Source organism: Oryctolagus cuniculus, chromosome 5 (genome assembly GCF_051225735.1).
Source record: "Oryctolagus cuniculus isolate XC-2025 breed Fujian yellow rabbit chromosome 5, ASM5122573v1, whole genome shotgun sequence".
In the NCBI taxonomy this organism is placed as follows: Eukaryota; Metazoa; Chordata; class Mammalia; order Lagomorpha; family Leporidae; genus Oryctolagus; species Oryctolagus cuniculus.
The window spans coordinates 69698091-69724699 of NC_142871.1; the positions used below are offsets into that span (position 1 = coordinate 69698091).

The following is a 26609-nucleotide window of genomic DNA, read 5'->3' on the forward strand; positions in this document are numbered from 1 at the left end:
TCAAGATTAAATGCTGGGGCTCCTACTGTGGTGTAGAGGGCTGGGCCTCTGCCTGCTGTGCCAGCATTCCATATGGGTACTGTCTTAAGCATTGGCTCCTCCACTTCTGATCCAGCTCCCTGCTAATATGGCTGGGAAAGCAGCAGAGGATGGCCCAAATGCTTTGGCCCCTGTACCCACATGAGAGACCAGGAAGAGGTTCCTGGCTCCTGGCTTGGGCTTGGCCCAGCCCTGGCCACTGTGGCCATAGAGGGAGTTAAGCAGAGGATGAAAGACTGAAAGACTTCTCTCTCTGTCTCTCTCTTTCTCTATCTGTAACTATGCCTCTCAAATTAATACATAAATCATAAAAAAGTCCCCCCCCCACTTTCTTTCTTTCTCTCTCTTTTCCTGCATTTCTGCCTTTCAAATAAATAAATAAATTTTAAAAATTAAATGTTAGCTTGTTCAAAGGACTTACAAGACTGACTATCAAAGGGTAGCATTCAATAAGTGTTTAAGATTTCATTGAATTTTCAAAGTAATCCCAAGTAATATTATTTTACAGGAAATATTTCTTTGGCTTAAGATAATACAGCTATCAGGTGACAAAGCCAGTATTGAAATCTGCTCATGCCTGACCTCAAAGCCATTGTCTATCACACTACAAGAAAATGGATTTTGCAAAAGTGTAGATGTATCCAGAAGACAATAACATGGCAAGTGAAATAAGCCAGGAACAAAAAGACATTAAAAATATTCTCACTTATGTCTGGAATCTAAAAACCTGATCTCACAAAAGCAAACAGTAATAATAGTGGTTGCCAGATGTTTGGACAGGGGATGAAAGGGGGAGATATTGTTCAGTGGGTAAAACACTTCAATTGGATTATAGGAATAAGTTCTGGAGACCCAATGTACAGCATAGTGACTATAGTTAGCAATAACATATACCAAAAAAATGGCTAAGAGAGTAGATTTTAAATAATCTTGCCATAAAAACTTAAGTAAGAGAGATGATGGATATAGTTATTAGCTTGGACAATCCACAATGTTTACATATATTGAAATGCCACAGTGCAACCCATAAATCTATATAATGGTTTTTTGCCAATTAAAAATAAAAGGAAAATATAACAAGCTGACTCTGACAATGCATAAAGATAACAATACACCAAAACCAAATGGAATTTGTTCCAGGAATTCAAATTATGTTTAACATTTGAAACTAATTATATGAGGATGGGTTCCAAGATGGCGGAGCAGGGAGGGAGCTTACTGCTCTAGCCCAGGAGAAGAGAGTTTTTAAAAAGTGTAGAGTGTAGTCTCAAGGAAGAATTAGGGAGAAAATTGCAGAGGAAACTCTATTAAAATTACCTGGACATAATGGACTTATGTGGAGGGCATGGGCGCTCATAGCTCGGTCTCCAGCAGCTGAGAGCCTACGCACCAGCATTGGAAGTGAAGTGAGACCAGACCTCAGCAGCCCAAGCCACTGGTGAAAAAGTTGCAGGGAGAGCTTAGAAGAAACCTGGGTTGGAGCCCCATGGGGGAAAGTGTACCAGCCAAACTAGAGGAGAAAAAAAAAATGGGATGGACAATGTTTCTCTCTGTCTGATCACTTTACAATGGCATCCTGAAACAAACCGATAGAGTATGCACCATTTTGGATATATGTAACACCTGCACCAGCTTCTTGTCTGTGCCTGGAAAGCAACCAAGTGGAGACTTCTGACTTTGGTGGGGAGAACTAACTAGGGACTAAGAGCTTGTAACTGTGTGAGGCTTCTCTACCAGGACTGTGAAAAAACTGAGGGTATGTGGGAGAACTCACGGTGTGGCTGGGACTTTGAGCAATCACAGTGGGAACTCCATAAGCTTGGAGTTTCCTGGTTACCTGGTGAGACATTGATGGGGAATCTGAACTTAGACTGAGGACTGCACAGGTCCTTTGTGTCATCCTTGGGACAGAGTGGACAAATATTATACCCACTGGGGCTAGCACTCAGGCACTGATCTCCATTGAGGAGAGGACCTCAGCTGAGCAGAATAAACTTTCCTTCTGAGTAAAAAGAAAATACAATGAAAAGATTTACCAGGCTAAATCTAGGTGTGTCACCTTAGGCATGCCCTTAATCCTGGAAAACTGAACAGAGCTCTCTGACCACACCCACTACAAGCCTCTAGAGATTCATTGAAAGCAGACAATCTGCTTATCTACAGAGCCAAAGTACAAAGCTAAAAGCCACCACAGAAAAAAAAAGAAAAAAGAAAGAAACCAATGAGTATCTCCAAAAATGCTGAACAACAATCACTCCAATTCAAGAAACAAGAATAAAAAAGATAACATCATGCCCCCAAAAGAACATGATACTTCAATACTAGATTGTGAACATGATGAGATAGAAGAAATGCAAGAAATGCAATTCAAAAAATTGATCATAAGATTACATACAAATAATCAGAAGCAAATGCACAAACTACTGAAATCTGTACAGGATATGAAAGAAAATTTCTCACATGAAATTGAGATCTTAAAGAGAAATAAAAATGAAATGAAGAATTCAATAGAACAAATAAAAAATTCAGAGGAGAGCCTTAACAACAGAATTAGTGAAGCAGAAGAGAGAATATCAGACTAAGACAAAGCACAGGAAAATATACAGTCAAACCAAAGACAAGAAGAGGAAATTAGAAAACTAAAAAATACTGTCAGGAATCTATAGTATACTGTATAAAAATTTCAATACACGGGTTCTAGGAGTTCCTGAAGGCATGGAGAAAGAGAAAGGATTAAAAGGTCTGTCTAGTAAAATAATAACACAAAAAGTTCCCTGGTTTGGAGAAAGAAAGCAACATCCAAGTACAGGAAGCACAGAGAAGTCCTAAAAGACATGACCAGAAAAGATCCTTGCCATGACACATTGTAATCAAACTTACCACAGTAAAAGATAAAGAGAAGATTCTAAAATGCCTGTCAAAAAAAAAAAATGTACACGAGAGAAATGCCAGATTATGTTCAGAGGACTTCCAGTTAGATTCACAGCAGACTTCTCATCAGAAACCCTACAGGCTAGGAGAGAATGGTGAGATATAGTCCAAGTCTTAAGAGAAAAAAGCTGTCATCCTAGAATATTATATCCTGCAAATCTCTCATTAGTGAATGAGGTAAAATAAACACCTTCCATGACAAATAGGAATTGAAAGAATCTGTCACCACCCATCCAGCACTACAAAAGATGCTTGCAGATGTGTTGCACAGAGAAACACAGATACATGGTCATCACTAAGAAGGTAAAGGAAGAAAAGCTCTCATTAAAAGTTTAAAGGAAACTCAAAGTAAAAAAAAGGAATATTTTTGGAAGAATATCAGGGCCAAGTTGTTACTTATCAATAGTCAACTTGAATGTAAATGGCCTCAACTCCCCAGTTAAAAGACACAGACTGACTGAATGGATTAAAAGACAAAGCCCATATATTTACTGCCTACAAGAAACACATCTCAGCAACAAAGATTCATGCAGGCTGAAAGTGAAAGGATGGGAAAAGATATTCCATGCCAAAAGAAACCAAAAAAGAGCTGGTGTAACCATTGTAATATCAGGCAAAATAGATTTTAACACAAAAACTGTTAAAACAGAAAAAGAAGAGCACTATATAATAATTAAAGGATCAATTCATCAGGAAGATGTAACTATTATAAATGTGTAGGCAATTAATTACAGGGCACCTGGCTATTTAAAAGAAATGTTAAGAGACTTAAAGGGAGACTTAAACACCAATACAATTGTATTGGGGGACTTCAATACTCCACTTTCAGCAATGGATAGATAAATCAGACAGAAAATCAACAAGGAAACAGCAGAGTTAATTGACATTATAGACCAAATTGACCTAACAGATATCTACAGAACTTTTCATCATACACTTAAAGAAAACACATTCTTCTCAGCAGTACATGGAACCTACTCTAGGATTGACCACATGCTAGGCCATAAAGCAAGTCTCAGAAAATTCAAAAGAACTGAAATCATACCACGCATCTTCTCAGACCACAGTGGAATGAAGCTGGAAATTAGCAACCCAGGAATCCCTACAGCATACGCTAACACATGGAGACTGAACAACATGCCCTTGAATGAACAGTGGGTCATAGAAGAAATCAAAAGATAAATCAAAAATTTTCTGCAAACAAATGAAGATGACAACACAACACATCAAAACTTATGGGATACAGTAAAAGTAGTGTTAAGACGAATGTTTATAGCAATAGGTGCTTACATCAAGAAATTGGAAAGGCACCAAATAAATGAGGTTTCAATGTATCTCAAGGATCTAGAAAAATACAGCAAACCAAACCTAAAACTAGTAAGAGAAAAGAAATAATTAAAATTAGAGAAGAAATCAATAAAATTGAATCAAAAAATACAAAATCCAAGCAAAACAAAGGGCTGTTTTTCTGAAAAAAAATAAACAAAATTGACACACTGTTGGCCCAACTAATCAAAAAAAGGAGAGAGAAGATCCAAACCAATAAAACCTGAGATGAAAAATTAAATGTAACAAGCGACACTACAGAAATAAAAAGAATTATTGGAAATTACTACAAAGAGCTGTATACCAACAAATGGGAAACCTAGAAGAAATGGATGGATTCCTTGACACATACAACCTACATGGATTGAGCCATTAAGACACAGAAAACAAACAGAACCATAACCTAGAAATAAGTTGAATCAGTAATAAAGGCCCTCCCAACAAAGAAAATCCCAGGACCAAATGGATTCATTGCTGAATTCTACCAGACATTTAAAGAAGAACTAACTACAAATCTTCTCAAGCTATTCTAAACAATTGAGAGGGAATCCTCCCAAATCCTTTCTATGAAGCCAGCATCACCTTAATTCCTAAACCTGAAAAAGATGCAACAGAGAAAGAGAATTCCAGACCAATACCCCTGATGAACATGAACGCAAAAATCCTCAACAAAATTCTAGCAAATCAAATCCAACAGGACATCAGAAAGATCATCCACCCAGACCAAGTAGGATTTATCCTGGGTATGCAGCAATGGTTCGATATTCACAAATCAATCAATGTGATACACCACATTAGCAAACTGCAGAAGAAACACCATATGATTATTTCAATAGATGTAGATAAAGCATCTGATAAAATACAACACCCTTTCCTGATGAAAACTCTAAGAATATTGGGTATAGAAGGAGCATGCCTCAACACAATCAAGGCAGTTTATGAAAAACCCATGGCCAGCATCAAATTGAATGGGGAAAAGTTGGAAGCATTGAGATCTGGTACTCTATGGAATGCTACACAACAGTGAAAAAAAAAATGAAATCTGGTCATTTGCAACAAAACGCATGAATCGGGAAAACATACTCAGTGAAATAAGCCAGTCCCGAAGTTACAAATATCATATGTTCTCTCTGATCTGTGACAATTAACAGAGAATCAATAAGAAACCTGTTAAATTGAAACTGACACTGTGAGGAGCAATGACTTGAACAGCCCTTGTCTTGACTGTCAAGGAATAGTTTATTATTTTATTTTTTTACTATTTTCTTTTTCTACTTAATACCACTGGTTGAACTCTTTACTTAACACATAATTATTCATAGGTGTTTAAATCCAATTGAAAATAGATGCCATGGGCTGGCGCTGTGGCACAATAGGTTAATCCTCTGTCTGTGGCGCCAGTATCCCATATGGGTGCCGGTTCTAGTCCCAGCTGATCCTCTTCTCATCCAGCTCTCTGCTATGGCTTGAGAAAGCAGCGGAAGATGGTCCAACTCCTTGGGCCCCTGCACCTGCATGGGAGACCCAGAAGACACTCCTGGTTCTTGGCTTCGGATCGGCACAGCTCCAGCCATTGGGGCCATTTGGGGAGTGAGCCAATGGAGGGAAGACCTTTCTCTCTGTCTCTCCCTCTCACTGTCTGTAACTCTACCTGTCAAATAAATAAAAATCTTAAAAAAAAATAAAAACAGATGCCAGTAAAAATAAGAGTAAGCATAAGAGAGGGAGGAGATTTACAGTTCCGCACACATTCCTGGAGTCTTATCCCTAAGGGTAAAAGCTAAAACCTTCCATGGGACTCCAAATCCCATTAAGCTGGGTGGTACTGATGCCATCTTACATGTTAAAGTGATCACTTTAAATATATAATTGATCACATAGTTAGGAATATGTGTCAAAGGTACCACATAAATAATGAAGTGTCTTGTAATAATAATAGATAGAATTAAAAAGGAAAAAATGATCCAACATGGGAAGCAGGCCACACAGCAGACTCATCCAATGACAAACGCCATAAACAACACTCTAAACTCAGAATCAGCCCTTAAGGCATTTGGATCTGGCTAAAAAGCCCATGAGAGCATTTCACACATGGAAAGTCAAGATACTGTTGCAAAAAATGACCTACATGAAGGATCTCTGTGAAAGCACAGTGGAAAGAAAGGGCCATCAAAGAAAGAGATTCATTTCTCTGAAGGCAGGGGGCTGGCGCCATGGCTCACTTGGTTAATCCTCCATCTGCAGCACTGGTTTCCCATATGGGCACCGGGTTCTAGTCCTGGTTGCTCCTTTTCCAGTCCAGCTCTCTGCTGTGGCCCGGGAGAGCAGTGGAGTATGGCCCAAGTCCTTGGGCCTCTGCCCCCGCATGGGAGACCAGGAGGAAACACCTGGCTCCTTGCTTTGGACTGGCACAGAAGCAGTCATGGTGGCCATTTGGGGAGTGAACCAATGGAAGGAAGACTTTTCTCTCTGTCTCTCTCTCTCTTACTGTCTATATCTCTACCTGTCAAATAAAAAAAAAAAAATAGAAAGAGGTTCTTTTCTCTGAAGGGAGGAGAGAACTTCCACTTTGCTCATTGCCCTGTTTAATGCTGACGGAGTTTTTGGACACTTCCATAGCCTAGGCAGTTCATGACAAGAGCCTTGGGTGATCACTGATGTCATAAATAAGAGTTTTAATTGTTGAATCAATAACAGGAGTCACTGTGCACTTACTCGCCATGTAGGATCTCTGTCCTTAATGAGTTATACTATGAGAATCAATGGTAAAACTTATCTTCACAGTACTTTATACTTTGTGTGTCTGTGTGGGTACAAATTGTTGAAATCGTTACTTAAAATAGAGTTGGTCTTCTGTATATAAAGATAATTAAGAATGAATCTTAATGAAGAATGGGATGGGAGAGGGAGTAGAGTTGTGATAAGAGTGCGGGTTGGAGGGCGGATATGAGGGGAAGAACTGCTATATTCCTAAAACTGTACCTATGAAATTTGTATTTATTAAATAAAAACTTCCTAAAAAAAGAAAATAATTATATGTAATTTACAGTATTAATGGAAAATCTGAGAAATCAAATAATTATTTTGACATCCATTGACATATTTATAAGATTTTACCTCATTCAAGATTAAAAACTCTCAGTATATTGAAAGAGAATTCCTTTAAGATATAAAAAATAATTTTAAAAAACCTACATCAAACATACTGTTATAATGTTGATGCATTTCCCCTGAAGACTGGTAATGAAATTAACTTATCCTCCATGTTTTTTTTTTTTTAACTGTTCTGGAGATTCTATTCAGTGCGCTTTAACAGAAAGGATAGAGCATAAAAAAGAAGAAACCCAAGGATTATTACTCTTAGCTAAATTATCATGTGTATCAGAATAAAGGAATTGATAAATAAATTATTAGAATTGAAAGTTAGACTTAAAGACCTGAATTTAGCAAGCTGTCCCTGGATATAAGCTAAACATACAAAAACCACTTATTTTTTACATATCAAAAACAAACCAAAGAAGAAAAAAATTAAAGTCCTTTTCTTTAAAGATAAAAATAAGCCTAAATTTTTTAAATTCTTTATTTCTTTAGAAGGCAGAATACAGAAAGAAACAGATATATACAGACAACAGAGAGAGTTCTATATGCTGGTTCATTATCCAAATGCCTATAACATACCGTTTCACATTTTTGAGAACCTACAGACCACTTTGGAGTTATCAAATTCTTAACTCTGTAGAATACAAGAAATATTACTGCTTTCTTATACCTTTTCCTATTTTAAAGAAAAAACATTTTAAATTGTTCTCATGCTTTATTTTTGTTTGTCTGAATTTGGGAAAGTAGATCACCTATTATATGATCTCTGTATCAAACAGTAATCAAACAGTATTATGTTCAAAGCTCTTCTCCTAGCTGACTTATCTATTGGAATTTAATAGTTCTCCCCACTCTACAACAGGTTTGTTAAAGGAAGAAAAAGTAAGCAGAGGACAATCACTTCATGTTTATAAACAAAGCTGTCCCACTTTTTTCTTGTTGATATAGACACAAATGGTGAAAGAACTCTAGTTTACACAGAACACTGAACGTCAAAGCTTTTCTCATCACAGCCTCTGAGTAACAAAAGAACATCATTACTCATGACTTGAAATGAAAGATTTATTAGTTAACTGCTGAAGCCTAGCAAATGCCTTTCTCTCTTAGATCAATTTTAACTACTACTGATGATTGTATGACTCATAATCCTATGATGAATGTGCCAACCAACATCATATCTAAACTCTTAGACTATTCAAATAGATTCTATCTTCATCATTAAAGACCTGTTTATTTATTTGTAGGGCAGAGTGACAGAGAATGAGAAAGAGACAGAGACAGAGAGAGAGAGATAAATTTTTCATGCACTAACTCTCCAAACACCCATAACAGTTAGGGTTGTGCCAGGCTAAAGCCAGGAGCTAGAAATTCCATCCTGGTCTCCCACACAGTCTTTCTGCATCAGCAGGATGCTGAATTGGAAGCAGAGCAACAAGAACTCTGTTACAGAATGCTGGTTTCTTATGTAATGGCTTCACCCACTGAGCCACAACACAGACCCCCAAACAGATCCTTTCCTGAAGTGGGCACAATCATTTTTTAAATAAAATGTTATTTATTTGAAATGCAGAGTTACAGAAAGGAAGAGGGAGGGAGGGAGGGAGAGAGGGAGAGAGAGAGAGAGAGAGAGGTCTTCCATCTTCTGGTTCATTCCCCAGATGACCACAATGGCTGGAGCTGTGCCAAACTGAAGCCAGGAGTCAAGAGTTTCCTCTGGATCTCCCACATGGGTACAGGGGCCCGTCTTCTACTACTTTCCCAGGTCACATCAGAGAGCTGGATCGGAAGTGGAGCAGCCGGGACTCGAACCAGCCCATATGGGATACAGGCACTGCAGATGGTGGCTTTACCTGCTATGCCATAGTGCAGCCCCACAATCATGTTTTATGACCTTTTAAGTCAATAAAAGAATTGATGTTCTGAATGATACATCACCTGTAATTCCCTAAGAAGATATACTGGTTTTTCTAATGTTTATTCTAAACTTTTAATAATCAAAACAAATTCAAAAGGTTTCCTCCTTATTTCAATCTTGTATAAATAAGTACCCAAAGCATAAAATCACTATGTTTCTCTAATTTAATACAATATAATGCAAAAGGCCATCTTAAAAATTCCCTGGATATTAAATAACATTAAGTTTTTTTTTCTCCTTAGGAAAACCAATGATACAGTGGTTATGTGACAAAATATCCTATTCTTAGAAAATTCTGTTAAAGTGCTTAGGTGTGAAATGTTATAAAAGCTAAAATGTAAAAATGTAAACAATCATGTAATCAAGATGATAAATATATGAGTTTTAATTGTACTATTATCTAATTTTCTGAATGTTTAAAGAACTTCATAATAACAGTTTGATGGGAAAAGTAAAAGAACAGAAAGAAATAAAACTCTTATAATCATATGGTTGTTACTGCAGGTTTTAACTGATGTCTCAAAAAGTTAATTAAATTAATCTGCAACTCTATGTACACCAAGTTTATAAAGTATATATAAAGAATATGTATAGGTAATGAATAAAAAATGAAGTATATGTAAATATGTAAATGTAAAGTATATGTAAAGAATAGATGAGACTAAAAGTCACACAATCAATAAATCATCTGCTCTGTCTCCTTCAGATGCTCAGGTTGCCTTTACTATTACATACAAGGCTGCAGAAATGGTAATCTCACTGCTTGCTTAAGCAGTTCATAACCTCTAGAGAGTTTTAGCACAAAGTTCTTCCATAAATATTTTTCTAAAATTTCTAATCATTTGCTCTGATTGAGATATATTTAAGCCAAAAACTCACATGATTATCCAGACTGAAAACTTCCTCAAATTGTAGGAGGATATCGACATCCAAGTACAGAAGTCCCATAAGACCCCAATGAGGCATGGCTAGAAAAATCCCTCAAAGGAACACATTCTACTAAAACTTTCAAAATAATGATATAAGGATAAAGTTCCAAAATTTGCAAGAAAAAGTGCTGGGACATTTTTAAAGGAAATTCCCTTAGGGTGACGGCTGATTTTTCAAGAGAAGCATAGGCTTAAGGAGATGGAATAGCATTTTGCAAGTCTCAAAGACAAAACAGTAAACCCACCCACAAAGAATCCTTTACAGAGTGAAGTTATAAAGACTTTCCAAGACAAGCAGTAACTGAAGGAATTCATCATCACTAAAACCTTACAAAAGAAGCTTAAGAATGTCCTAGATACAGAAACAAAGATATCTACACTCAAAAAATGATCATATGAAACCCACTATTAAAATAACAAAGGATATTCAAAACAAACAGAATAATTTTTAAAGAAAGTAACAGGACTAGAACATTACTTATCATTCATAACTTTAATTATAAGGGGCTGGCATTGTGGTGTAGTGGGTAAAGCCACCACCTGCAATGCCAACATCCTATATGGGTGCTGGTTCGAGTCCCGACTGCTCCACTTCTGATCCAGTTCCCTGCTATTGCACCTGGGGAAGCAGTAGAAGATGGCCCAAGTGTCTGGGTCCCTGCACCCACATGTGAGACCTGGAAGAAGCTCCTGGCTCCTGGCTTAGGATCAGCTCAGCTCTGGCCATTACAGCCATTTGGTGAGCAAAACAGTGGATGGAAGAACTATCTCCCCCCCCCTCCCCCGTCCCTCTTTCTCTGTAACTCTGTCTTTCAAATAAAATAAATAAACCTTTTTTTTGGAAAAAAAGGAAAAAATACTGAGCAGACAGTTTCTAGGTTAAAGTTAGTTGAAAATAGACCTTAGCAAAAAATAAGAATGAGAATAGGAGAGAAACGAGGAAGAAGGGTGGGAGTGCGAGTGAGGGGGAGGGTAGGGTAGGGAGAATAACTATGTTCCTAAATGTGTATTTAGGAAATGAATGAAATTTGTATATCTTTTTTTTTTTTTTTAATTTTTTTGACAGGCAAAGTTGACAGTGAGTGAGAGAGAGAGAGAGAGAGAGAAAGCGAAAGGTCTTCCTTTTTCTGTTGGTTCACCCCCCAAGTGGCCGCTACGGCCAGCACGTTGTGGCTGGGCGTGCTACACTGATCCAAAGCCAGGAGCCAGGTGCCTCCTCCTGGTCTCCCATGCGGGTGCAGGGCCCAAGGACCTGGGCCATCCTCCACTGCACTCCCGGGCCACAGCAGAGAGCTGGACTGGAAGAGGAGCAACCGGGACAGAATCCGGCGCCCCGGCCAGGACTAGAACCCTGGGGTGCTGGCGCCACAGGCAGAGGATTAGCCTTGTGAGCCGTGGCACCAACGAAGTTTGTATATCTTAAATAAAAGATTTCTAGATTAAAAAAACTTTATTTGTAAATGAACTAAATTCCCCAATCAAAAATACAGATTGGCTGAATTAATTAAAACAGCAAATCTAATGACATTCTGCCTACAAGAAGTTCACCTCATCAGTAAGATTACAAACTGATGGAAATGAAAAGAATGGAAAAAGATTTTACATGCAAACACAAACCAAACTCAAACAGAAGTATATCAGATAAAATAGACTTTAAGATAAGAACTGCAAAACATAGTGAAGGTGATTACTATAAAATCATTGAGGGATAAATTCAACAAGAAAATATGACAGTTGTAATTGTATATGCACCTAATGTCTGAGTTCCCAATTTTATGAAACATTATTAGATCTAAAAGGGAATGCAAGCTCCAACACAATAATAATGTAGACTTGAACACCTACTTTCATCAATAGATAGATTTAGAAACACAACAATGAAACCTCAGCGTTAAAATACAGTATGTATCAAATGGATCTACCAGACACATTTACAGAACATTCTAACTCTTACACAATACACATGATTCAGTACATGGAATGTTCTTTAGGACAGATCATAAATTACCCCATGAAACAAGTCTTACTCAATTCAGAAAAACCTAATTTATATCATTTATCATTTCTGACCATATGTGCTAAATTTAGAAATCAGTAACAAAAGAAACTCTGTAGATTATAAAAACACATGGAGGCTAAACAACATGGTCCTGAATGAACAAGGGATGACTGAAGAAATCAAAAAAAAAATTTTAAATTTCTTGAAATAAATGAAGAAACGCAACATATCAAAGTTTATTGCATACAGCAAAAGCAATGCCAAGAGTTAGGTTTCTAACAATAAGTATCTACATTCCAAAATAAAGATGCAAAATTAAACAATCTAATAATACATCATAAGCACCTAAAGAAACAAGAACAAACTACACTTAGTAGAAGGAAGGAGATAACAAAGATTGAAATAGAAATAAATGAAATATAAAAATTTTAAAAATACAAAAGATCAATGAAATGAGAATGCTTTTTTGAGTAGGTAAACAAAATTGATAAATCTTTTTCTAGTCTAAGATAAAAAGGGAAAAATCTCAAATAAATGAAATCATAGATGAAAAAGGAGATATACAACTGGTAACCACAGAAATAACAAGAATACACTATTATGAACAAGTGTACATCAACAAATTGGAAAACTTGGAAGGAATGGATACATTTCCAGGTATAAATAACACTTGAATGTTGGTGACATAAAAAAATAGTGATACTGAATTAGTAATAAAAATGTTCCCACCACAAAAAAAATGAGGATCCCATGGCTTCTCCACTAAATTCTACCAAATTTTTAAAGACCTAAGACTAATTCCTCTCAAACTATTCCAAAATTTTAAAGGGATGTAACCCTTCCAAATTCATCCTGTGGGACCAGCATTACCTTGATTCCAAAACCAGACAAGGATACAAAAGAAAAGAAGAAAACTATAGAGGGGCTGCCGCTGTGGCATAGTGAGTAAAGCCACTGCCTGCAGTGCAGGTGGCATCCCATATGGGTGCTGGTTCAGGTCCCGGCTGCTCCACTTCTGATGCAGCTCTCTACTATGGCCTGGGAAAGCAGTAGAAGATGGTTCAAGTCCTTGTGCCCCTGCACCCGTGTGGGAGACCTGGAGAAGGCTCCTGGCTCCTGGCTTTGGATCGGCACAGCTCTGACTATTGCGGCCAATTGTGGAGTGAATCAGCAGATGGAAGACTTCTCTCTCTTTCTGCCTGTCCTCTCTCTATGTAACTCTGACTTTCAAACAAATAAATAAATATCTTTAAAAAAATAAAAAAGAAAACTATAGAACAATATCCCCGATGAACTTCTTCAAGAATTTGAAAATGAAGTTCATCTTTTTTTATAATTCACATTTTTTATGCAGATTAAAACATTCCAACCTTTTGACCATTACCTAAGTATTCCAATCCTTTCATTTTTCTGGTTTTTTTTTTTTACTAACAAACTCCAGCGCACCCACAGCTCAATCTTATATTTCAAGTAGTTCCAAGTAAAGCAAATTATAATAGTGTCGCTAGCTCTCTAAGTTAACATATTATACACAAAACAGACAGAGGAATTTTTTAGGGTACAAAAAAAACCCCATACTGCTGGTTCATGTCAAGCTTACATTTTAAAAAGTTTGTTTGCTTTTTGGTTTATTTGAAAATATTTTTACAAGTGTTACTAATATTACACCTTTACAGATGATATATTTTCTAATTGATACCATTCAGACCATTAAGACTGTTAATCTTAATTTATTCAACTTTTAATGTATCAAGGCAAGCTATGATATATGAAGTGCATTTATTTTCCCTATGCCTTAAGGTCACAGTTTTCCTTTTATGCTAGAGTCAGTGATAAAAAATGGTGAGCAAGAGAGAATTAAAGACTGAGACGAAGATCATAATTTCATGAAAAATCTCATTAAAGGTTCTTCCTATTGCTAACTAGCTAATGATCATAATTATTCTTGGGCAGACATTTGGCATAGTAGTTAAAGATACCCATATCCCACATGCATCCTGATAATATACACCCTGACAGGGAGCAGGTAATAGTCCAAAAACTTGGGTCTCTGCCACTCACATATAAGAGACTCAGAGTTAGTTCCTGTTCCCTGGTTTCAGTCTGGCCCAACACTGGCAGTGTGTGTGTATCTTTCTCTGCCTTTCAAATAAATAAAAATCAAATAATTTCCTAGTTGATTTATGGTTCTCTACCATTTTGGCAGGAATATCACTGTAAACCTTTTCCTATGCTGGCTAAGTCCAGATACGCTATGTTCTCTACCCCATAATAATGCATCTCCACTATGTATTTTTTTTTTACAGATACCTGCTTTTTCTTTAGCTGTTTCAGTAGTTTTTCATCACTGCAAACAAAATAATATTTTTCAAATGTGACTTTCAGATCATCAATCAACTTCATACAATCTTTCAATGACTGGTTTTTAAACTTCATGCTCTTTACAACGTTCTCTCTCTCTCTCTCTCTGTCCACGATCCTCAGTTACAACTCCTACTTCCCCATTCCTCTGGCTGTTTTAAACCACTTAGCTTTCTGTGTATGAATCAGAATCAAATGTCTCCATTTTTTCCCCAAAAGATGATCCTCTGTTTAGGAACACATTCCCTACCTACCTACCTACCTACACACACACACACACACACACACACACACACAACATCCAACACAAAGAGAACCTTTGGGACAATAATCTTCTCAGGAAAAGTATTCCTCACTGGCCCTAACTCGACCAAATTAATCCTTTCTCTGCTTTTTGTTCCCTGAGTACAAAAATCCTTTCCAACAGCAGACGTAAATATTCCTGCAATCTGAAGTTTAAGAAAGTTAAGGCTAAATCAGTATGAAACATATTTAAACTGGAGCTCACTGTGACTGAAGGATAAAAGCTACCGACAGTCAACATTTATTGAGCACATACTCTATATTACGCTTTGTATTAACTATTTTACAAGCATTAATAAAACTCATCAGTTTACTTATTTGACTTCATTTTACATCAACATACTTCCTAGTGTTACAGTATTTTCTATCTTAAGATAGTTAAAATATTTAAATTGTACAAGTATCTTAATGTAAGAATTGTTTTCCTTCTTAATGTTTCAAGTCCCACGAGGTAGTTTAATTCATAGTCCTATTGTATTCTGCTTTTGCTTGCAGCAGGTGTGGCATCCAGAGTATCTTGCCACTTACTTTTCAGTAAAGTGATGGATACTAGATTAGGACACAAGGAGACACCATTCCAGGGGCTATATTTTAATCATTGCACTATACTATTTTCAGCTGGGTAATATTGCCATTCTTTATCCTCAGTGTCTGGTTGTTTTCTTAAGAGCCTTTCTCTTTCTGAATGATAAATGCTTTCAATTTCCTAAAACAGATTCTTAAGAGTTTCTCATCCATAGAAGTATGACTATACTATTCTAAAATAGATTTTGTGTAAACTTGGTGGATACCATCTTAGTTACTTAAGTGTATGCAGAGAGAAGATACATGTATATATAGCCTTCAAAAACTGACACACCATAGAAAAATAAATAAGCAAATCATAGCTCCCCAAAATGTAATTCTGTGGAAAGTACACAGTTTAACATATGACTTTTCCAGGGGAAGGGAAGTGATGGATCTGTACTTCATGCTAAGAGATGCCTCTTAGCCTTCAAGCTTTATTTTGTTTCCCTTAATCCATGAAGCAACAAATGTTTATAATTTAATGAAAGGATTGACACTAGTAGTTTGAGATGTATTTCTAGTGAAAATAACCTTCATCATTATGCTACTGTCTCACTGAAGCATTCAAATGAATACCTTTATAAGTAATTCAGTGAAAATAAAAATTATACAAATAGGACCATCTTATCTCTGGAATGTCCTGGAGTTTGGAAAGCTCTAGTACTCCCTGCAATTCTTAAAAATATAGAAGACATTGAAGCTACTTTTTGCTTAACTGCTCCTATATCTATCATATTCAATTCAACCCAATCTCATACTGGCACATTTGGGATAATGAAAGTCGCTAATACTGTTTAGAATAAAGAATATGAGTTATAAGGAGCTATCCAAAGTAAAATCAGTTTAAAGAAAATAGCATAATAGACCAAATGAGTTTGTTGTCACTGGCATGTAAGTGAATCTTTTTTTATTTTAATAGTAAATAAGCTTTTAACTTTTCAAACTTCCTTGTGATTCCAACATACTTTTCAGGATCTGAGAGAAATCCTAAAAGCTACATGTTCAAATAATACTAATTTTAAAGTGGGTGTGCTACATACAGCTAGGAAAATTGAAAAATGGCCACCCAAATGTTAGCAATTTGAGACCCAGAAGGAATTATACTGAAACAATCAAACAGATAAACGGAAAGACAGCCACATAAATAATAACCATATAAACAATAGAAATAACATTGACTACTTGAAGGCCTAGAGTACACATTTTATACTTTTTTTTAAAGACTTATTTTTTACTTATTTGATAGGCAGAGTTCCAGAGAGAGACAGGTCTTCCATCTGCTCGTTCACTCCCCAGATGGCCACAATGGCCGGAGCTACACTGATCCAAAGCCAGGAGCCGGGAGCTTCCTCTGGGTCTCCCACCCAGGTGCAGGGGCCCAAGCACTTGGGCCATTTTCCACTGCTTTCCCAGGACACAGCAGAGAGCTGGATTGGAAGTGGAGCAGCTGGGACTAGACCTGGCGCCCATATGGGCGCCAGCGCTTCAGGCCAGGACATTAACCTGCTGCGCCGCACCACCGGCCCCTAAACTTTTTTTTTTTTTAATAGGCCAGCTAAATGGAAAGAAAGTGCAAAAAGTGACAGGATAAACAGCACCTTCAGTATCAAGATCTCCATTTTTTTCTTCTGGAAAACAGAGGATTTAGGAGAAAAGATCTTTATGATCAGATATTTATAAAGCTTTCATAATTCTAAGATTATTTAATAACTGCACTGTAAATTGGGAAGAAATATTGATGCTGGGAACATTTAAGAAGATGGAGTAGAATGTCAATCTCTTGCAAAGCTGGCACACTCAACATTAACTTTATTTTGTGACAAATACATTAATTTGAGAGAACATGTATCAAAATAGTACTGAATTCAATCAATGATAAAATAGATGTCAATATTTCTGTTTATAAAGTGCATTTAGTTGTCATAATGCTAAATTAGAAATAGTAAAATAAACATTCTTGAGTTTAAAACCAGAAATATTAAAAAACGTTTAGCAAAATGTTTTTTACAAATAAGGATCAGGAGTAATACTATCATTCATAAAACAATGTAAGTATACACTGCGTTTTTATATATAAAGGAATTTCCATTATTTGTAGACTATAACTTTGACATGTCTTTCAATTCCCCTTAAATATTTACTTTCCATAATTTCTTTAATTTTTTATGCTATTACTCAGATTGTTTACTAATACAGATGCACTACATATTTTTGTGCACTTATTATTTTGTCTTACTTAAAAAAATAAAAAGATATAACTGCTTCTTCCTGCTTGAGTAAGATATCTCAAAATTATTTTTCTTTACCCTTTTAAAAGCTATCATATTAATTAGACTTAATGTACACTGTGGTAGCTAAAAACCACTACTTTTTGTTAACATTAATAATATCTCATTATCTGCATGCAGCCCACATCTCCACAAAGTTTCCATACAGATTGCATCTCCTTCCCACAATACGTTTTTCATTCTTCTTTTCTTGCGCTTGCCACAGACATCAAGGGGCACAATCTATTAACAAACATGGCTCCTCTGACATCTCTTTGAGGGTGGGAAAGACAACTTATTCATCGTTGACTTGCTGAAACCATCTTAGTGTCCAGCCCACAGTATATATTTCGTGAACCCCTGAATAATAAGACAGTAACTGGGGGAGGGACTATGAGAGTGTTGTAAATAATGGCACATAATAAATTGAAGGATATGTAAAATTATATTTCATCTCACAAAATACTGAGAAATAGTGATAATACGGTCAATATTTGTTTTTGTTTTTCTTTTGTGGATCAGATTGTGTTCCTGCAGAAATTCAGAAAACAATCCATAAAGCTTCACTTACTTGTCCAAACATTTTGTAAATTACAAAGCATTTCCAGTTATTTATATTATAGACCTATCTATAAAAATAAAAGCTATATTTCTAAGGCTAATTTGGAAATTTATTTTTTTGAAAAAATCCCACTTGTCCACTTTGAGGTAAAACCAAAAGAACTGCCACCATAGGATACTGCCCCCAGGGACACCCTAAAGCCCCTTTACCCTCAGTTTCCTATCAAGTCAGCCATCTCCCCTTTCTCAGAGAATCAGCCCTTGTCCCCAGAAGTCACTGGGATGTTTCACCTACCAGAGACAATGGGACCAAAGGGCACCATTAGAATGTGAGTCTCCTTCAAGATGCAGGATTTAAATGAGATAAAAAGGGAGATGGGAAACTTCACTGAGGACCCTAATAGGAACATGGAGGTGCGGTATGTGACTTCTATGTTCAAACTTATTTGGATGGATGCAATTTTCCCTCTAAACACTTTCTTAACTCACATGGAAAAACAGTGTCAGAACATGCCTGTGACCATAAATTTCAGCTCAGGCCATCTGATATTAAAAGCAACTCATGACATGAGCCTAGGGTGATTACTGATGCCATAAACAAGAGTGTCAAATTGTTAAGTAAACAACAGGAGTCACTGTGCACTTACTCCTCATGGAGGATCTCTGTCCTTAATGTGCTGTACATTGAGATTTAATGCTATAACTAGTACTCAAACAGTATTTTTCACTTTGTGTTTCTATGTGGGTGCAAACTGTTGAAATATTTACTTAATATATGCTAAACTGATCTTCTGTATATAAAGAGAATTGAAAATGAATCTTGATGTGAATGGAAGGGGAGAGAGAGCGGGAAAGGGGAGGGTTGCCGGTGGGAGGGAAGTTATGGGCGGGGGGAGCCATTGTAATCCATAAGCTGTACTTTGGAAATTTATATTCATTAAATAGAAGTTTAAAAAAAGAATTTCAAAAATTAAAGATGAGACTGACCACCCCCTTGGCTGACATCCTAAAGGCTGCCTCTACAGTCTAACAGAAACCAATAGGAAGAGGAGCGAGTTAGGCAGCAGGAGCAATGTAAAGACAGGTGAAAGGTTAATTAACTGCTGCTTTACTCAGTGATCTGCCATCAAGGAGACCCAGCACAGTCAGTGCACCCCCAAATAGCATATGTTATCAATATGGAAAGCCAGGGCATTGGGCAAGAAGCTGTCATCAGAGCCGCTGGCTTTCAAAGTCCTGTCCTCTTTGTCAAAAACTGGGCCACTGTAAATGGAACTGCTCTAGGGTTGAAGGACTCCCAGGTCAGAACCATAGGCAACATTGACCCTAACCTAAAAATGTCCTTTGCTTCACTAGACTTCCAAAGTAGCCATCACTGTTAAGGGGTGGCTTACGGTCAGTGATGTTGTAGGTAAGACCATAAATTTTCTTTGAAAGACACTGTCTATTCTGTACTAACCTCCGTTTCAGGTTAGCCCTCCTCTCAGTTCAACCAGGAAATGGGAGTCAACACGGTGCTTTCCCTAAGGGGGTTCACATCTCCCTTTCAGTAACCCAGATGAAGAGATAAGTAAGTCTGGGTCTCACACATACCTGGCCAGGCCTTAATGTCTAACCAATTACTATTGAGACTAAAGACCCCTACTGTCCATCCTGATTTGCCTTTAAATGGGTTAGCACACAGAGTGTAAAGTAATAGCTAACCTGGACAGTACTTCCAAACAAGGATTTACAGGCAGCTACCACCTATTTGGACAGGCCTAGGTCATTTGCAGAGGACCTAAAGGACCAATCACTGGAGAGGGTAGAGAGATGATTTAAAATTTAGATGGTCTTCAATTTTGGGCATCTGACTAGTACTCTCAACTTTCTAGCAAAATATGACTTCTGGGTACCCTAGAAAAGTACAACTGGTCTATCAGGAAATAAACTATTTGGGGCTCAACATCATCTCTGAGGAACAGAAACTGGCGCCAGAATGCATACAAACAATATAGCAGCATCTTGTTCCTACAAAAGACAGCTCCAACTAACAGGTTATGGATCCCCAGGTACAGGAAAATCACAAAGCTCCTATGTCAGGCTCTGAATCAAGCCCTCAAGAGCAAGCCAGAGCAAGGCCCCCTCCTTTGGGAGAAAACAAAACACAGCCTTCATCCAGTGAAAGGCTGCCATGACTAGGAACCCCATGCTAAGGTTGCAAAACCCAGTGCTTCAAAACATGCAGGCAATTAGAGATACTAACTGCTGCCCAAGTGGGCATCAGTGTCATGCTCCAAAAATGCTTTTTTGGATGTCAATTAAACTGGACAGGTACAAAACTATGTTCAGCACTTCTTGGGTAAGGTCAGACAATTCCAGGACTAGGAAGAACAAGGCTGGAGTATTTGGCCTAGTGTCTGGTGATGAAAATCCTGGCTGGTATCCCTCTTTGTCCCTCTAGCTTGCATTCTCTCTCTCTGTCTCTGTCTCTCTGTCTCTCTCTCTCTTTCTCTCTCAAGACTTATTTTTCTTTGAAAGACAGAGTTTACAGAGAGATATCTTCCATCCACTGGTTTACTCCTCAAATGTCTGCAACAGCCAGAGCTGGGCCAGTCTAAAGTGAACAGCCGAGAGTTTCTTCCTGGTCTCTCATCTGGGTGTCAGGAGCCCAACTACTTGGGCCATCTTCTACTGCTTTCCAGGCACATTAGCAAGGAACTGGATCAGAACAGCCAGGGTTCAAACTGGCACTGATATGGGATGCTGACATTGCGGGTGGCAGTTTTACTCACTACACCACAATTTTGGCCCCTAGCTTTGTCTTCTTGCTGTTTCTCTTAGGAGCATGTGTCTTTAATTCTCTTGTCCATTTTGTCTCGTACAAGACAACGTAAGTCATTCAGATGCAGATGGTCATGAATCAGGACTTCCAGCATATCCTTCCGGATGACATGACCAGTCCTATGGACTGTGCAGTCTTTTCCCAGACCACTATGAATAAAATAGGACAAACAGCAAGAGAAGAATACCCATAAGCAGCAGTTCTATATTAAGTCAACTCTGAAGAAACTAGAGACGATGGACCTTCATCTACATTACCCTCATAAGATTATGGGTTACTTCTCATGAAGGGGGTATGTTAAGGTAGCTAGATAGACAAGAACCTATGAGTGTTGAGTGGAAGATGAAAAATGAGAATTTATGTGTGATGGAACAAGGAAGCAAGACTTGGGAGTAAACCAACATTTCTATATCAAAAGTCATAATTTTTTAATAGCTTGGTTTGGTGGGTCCCAGCCATTTCCCTGTGAGCAGCTTAGGGGAATCTCATTCGCTCTCCACAAAGGTGACTATTATGTAGAGTTGGGAGGGATTCCACACCCAGAAAGCCCTCCTGCAAGCAATATTCCAGAAAGGGTGTAGAGAGTAGGAGAAAGAAGGCCCACATGCAACATCCATAAAAACTCCAGTATGAATGCAGACTAGCCCTTCAGTTCTTAACTGAGATGCCTGCCTGATTTGTCAAGTGTACACTTTTCATTATTTCTCTTCATTAAACTTCGCTAGCATGCTTACTGCTAAAAAAAAAAAAAAAGATTAAATCAAAATCCTACTTTTCAGAGCAAATTTTTGTATCCAGTAACTGATATTTTTTCTGGTAATTTTGAATATAGAAATGATCCATGAGCAGCTTAATATGTTATCCCTCTTAGTATTTTTTTTGTTTGTTCTACTTAATACTTTTGGTTGAATACTGTAATCAATACACAATTCTTCTTAAGTGCTGAAACTTAACTGAAAAGTGATCGCTGTTAAATATAAGAGTGGGAATAAGAGAGGGAAGAGATGTGCAATTCAGGACATGCTCAAGCTGACTTACCTCAAATGGTAGAGTTAGAAACATACCAGGGGATTCCAATTCAATCCCATCGAGGTGGCATGTACCAATGCCATCTCACTAGTCCCAGTGATCAATTTCTGTTCACAATTGATCATAATGATAGGACTAAGAACCAAAGGGATCACATAAACAAGAATAGTGTCTGCAAATACTAGCTGATAGAATCAAAAAGGGAGAGAAGGATCCAACATGGGAAGTGAGATACACAGCAGACCCATAGAATGGCAGATGTCCTAACAGCACTCTGGCCTCAGAATCAGCCCTTAAGGCATGCGGATCTGGCTGAAATGCCCATGAGAGTATTTCAGGCATGGAAAGCCAAGACACTCCGGGGGGGGGAAAAAAAAAACCCAAATGAAAGATCTCTGTGAGTGAGATCCCAGTGGAAAGAATGGGTCATCAAAGAAGGAGGTACCTTTCTGTGAAGGGAGGAGAGAACTTCCACTTTGACCATGGCCTTGTCTAAAAATGATCAGAGTCAGTGAACTCAGGGGGCTTCCATAGCCTTGGCAGCTCATGACAAGAGCCTAGAGTGATTACTGATGCCATAAACAAGAGTGTCAATTTGTTAAGTCAACAACAGGAGTCACTGTGCACTTACTCCTCATGTAGGATCTTTGTCCTTAGTGTGCTGTACATTGAGATCTAATGCCATAACTAGTACTCAAACAGTATTTTTCACTTTATGTTTCTGTGTGGGAGCAAACTGTTGAAATCTTTACTTAATGTATGCTAAACTGATCTTCTGTATATAAAGAGAATCGAAAATGAATCTTGATGTGAATGGAAGGGGAGAGGGAGTGGATAAGGGGAGGGTTGTGGGTTGGAGGGACGTTATAGGGGGGAAGCCATTGTAATCCATATTCTGTACTTTGGAAATTTATATTCACTAAATAAAAGTTAAAAAAAGAGAAATGATCCAAAGTAGAGGTGAAAAGAGAATATTAAGGCTGACTCGGTTGTGCAGCAGGTTAAATTCCTGGTCTGCAGCACCAGCATCCCACATAGGTGCCAGTTCAAGTTCTGGCTTTCCATTTCTGATCCAGCTCTCTGCTATGGCTTGGGAAAGCAGAAGAAGATGGCCCAAGTCCTTGGGCCCCTGCATCCACATGGGAGACCTGGAAGAATCTCCTGGCTCCTGGTTTTGGATCTGCTCAGTATTGGCCATTGTGGTCATGTGGGTAGTGAACCAGCAGATGGAAGACCTCTCTCTCTCTCTGGATGTACCTCTCTCTGTAACTGTCTTTCAAATAAATAAAATAAATCTTTATTAAAAAATGTTGCAGAAAATTGTCAAGAAAAATATAAATGTGTAAAGTACTAAAATTTAGTAATTTTTCTTTTCCAACCATCTAACAAAAATTATTGTGGAAATTTTAATTAAAGATCAAGTGGCCAAGTCAGTAGAGCCCTAAGAATTAATGTACATATGTGGGAATTTACGTGCAAAACTGAGCATACCCACAGGGGTTCATACAAAAACAAGAGCTGAAGTAAACTTAAACAACCACTTAATCCAAGAGACAAAATAGGGGAATAAAAGGGAGTAGGCTGAAACCACCAAACAAAGTAATAGGTCACTGACCAACATGTTTACATTGACTTTGTATACACAACCTGAGCAAGTGTCTTACATATAAATGAAGTGACCCAGCTGTAGAGTACGGGGCTTTGTGTGTTCAGGGTGACCATATGCCAACACACATGTGGGAGAGTGCACACATACACACCCCTGCAAGATTTTCATTTAAAACTGGTAGTGCTTTTAAGCATTCCCTGAAATGTTATTTGTGGGTCTTATCATCAAGCAGATCTTTCAGAACATTGCTTCTAAAAGTCATTTTATTGGGAGCTGGCATTGCCACAGTGATATAAACTAGAAACAATCTAAATATCTAAATTTACATTTCCTGGGGTTTGGTTCTATACAGAATTATAAATCATTACAATGCCTATTTAGATGTGTGTTTATTGACACAGAAAATATTTAAGGCCGGCACTGTGGCTCACTTGGCTAATCCGCCGCCTGCAGCACCAGTACTCTGGGTTCTAGTCCCTGTTAGGGCGCTGGATTTCGTCCTGGTTGCTCCTCTTCCAGGCCAGCTCTCTGCTGTGGCCCAGGAAGGCAGTGGAGGATGGCCCAAGTGCTTGGGCCCTGCACCTGTATGGCAGACCAGGATGAAGCACCTGGCTCCTGGCTTCAGATCAACTCAGCGTGCTGGCCCCTGCGCACCAGCCATGGCGGCCATTTTGGGGTGAACCAACAGAAAAAGGAAGACCTTTCTCTCTGTCTCTCTCTCTCTCACTGTCTAACTCTGCCTGTTAAAAAAAAAGGAAAATATTTAAAATATATTGTTAGTAAAACAAATAAAATATTGAGAAGTGATTAAAAATAAGCACTCTGGAAGCAGCCTGCATGGATTTACAGCCTAGTTTAGCTTTTCTGCTGAGTGGTCTTAGGTAAATCACCTAATTTTTATTACTTCCATTTCCTATCGCAAAAAAAAAAATGCTGTTATTGGTATCACTAAGCACCAATTTTATAGGGTTGTTGTGAAGTTTGAAGAGTGAATAAATTAAAATTCCTAGAACAATGGGCTATCTCATTAAGCTTTAGATACTAAACTGTGGTTGTGTCAGTGGATTTACCTATTAATACATACACATAATACGCACACATATAGATGTGTATTTCAAAAACTTATAAGTTATCTCTGAATAACACTATTAATAATAACTACTAATTCCTGGGCTTTTGAAAATAAAATAAATTTTCACATATCTGAGGAATCTTTACAGATAGAAAAGATATCTGGATGATGAAGTAACTTGGGAGTGAAGATTATACAGCTGTAGATTCTTGGGGTTGCTCAAAACTCATCCAAAAAGAACATTTTCAATCATAAAAATATAGATTCAGTAAACTTAACCCATTTCTGTGGATACTGAACCACGTTACTTTTATAAAACAATGACCTTGGAAGCTAAACTAAAAAAGACTTGGATTTAGAGAATAAATTCAGATCAGACAGAGGTAATGCCACCTTTGCATCACCACATCATCACCACACCACTTTCCAGAATTTGTTAGTATGTTAATGACCCGTTGGTTGAAACCTTTTCCTAATTTCAGAGGTGCTAAATCAAAATCAAATTTTTGTTTAAATTATAAACTGTGAGTTGAATGGACAAAATAGCAACACCAAAAAGTACATGAAAAGTAATTTTACAACAGTCTTTAAAAATATCTTCCTCTTTCAGCTAAGCAGAGAGTGGGAAGGGTAAATGGTAATTCCCCTGAGAAAGGCTACCTTCATAAGGTTAAAAGGGTTTGCAAGAAATCGGAAGTATGGGTAGAGATTCCCCTGCCAGGAGAGCTCATTACCCTTCTCTAGCTCTAAGGTCTTAGACTAAGCCTTCATTTTGAGAAAACAATGAGACTAATATTTATTTCATTAATTTGCAGCCTGTAGATTTGGCTTCTTTGCTCAGAATTTACCAAAGACATATGTAAATGATGCTGATGACCTTCTGAAGTACCACTGCCAAGATGTCTTGCTAGGATGAAGTTATCTGGACATTATTAGCTACTTTAAACTGGTACCTTTCTGTAGTCTCTAGAAAGTCTATACTGCTATACAAATTGTCGTCAAGGTTAACTTAATTGTTTCCAAGAAAGACAAATAACTTCCTAGGTAAGCAACACCCACGTGAGAACAACAAAAAGCAGGCTTCCTCTCTCTACCTCTGGTAAGTTAAAGAATGGCAGGTTTCAACAACATTTTCAAACATTCTCATTTGCATAAAGCCATAGATCAGAAGAGTGACTTCTAGTGCTTTACAATTCAAAAATCAACTCTCATTCAGTGTTTCGCTTATCATAACAGATGTTCTGATCATCATTCCCAGGTCTCCATGTACAGTGTACATGTTTGTATAATTACAAGAGAAAAGAGGTTAAAACGTTGTGCCTCATCCAATGCTGTCAAAATGAACTGATACAATGCTTCACACCAGGGAGCAGCAAGAGAGTAAATGCAAGCACTATAAATATACATAAGCCACAACTGAAACTGTTCCCCAGCCCAGCCTTCAGACATGCATTCCTCCCCACAGACATATAAGAACCAACATATATCCTCATCTGCCTCATGCGACCTAGTTGAAGGCAACTTAGAGGCAGAAATGGAATTCCTGCTACACTTGCAGGATGCCATGAATATGAATTTAGCTTTTGTCAGAGGACAAAAAATACCCCATATTCCTAATATGAGTAAAAGAGCCATTTGTTTTCCTTCTCATGTACCTGTTTGTGACACAGAAAACGTGGCACAAAGTACACTTCAGAGAAAACTGAGAGAAAGTTATTTATGGAAAGATTCCCAGAATGAAGATACTGAGAAAAATGGTACAAACGTAAACAAAGCTA

General features: G+C 37.7%; 1 protein-coding gene across 6 annotated transcripts in view; it reads right to left on the minus strand.

The window, feature by feature from the left end:
- GRIK2 (glutamate ionotropic receptor kainate type subunit 2) overlaps positions 1–26609 on the minus strand; it is a 736860-nt gene that overhangs the window by 481307 nt on the left and 228944 nt on the right. The window lies entirely within an intron of this gene.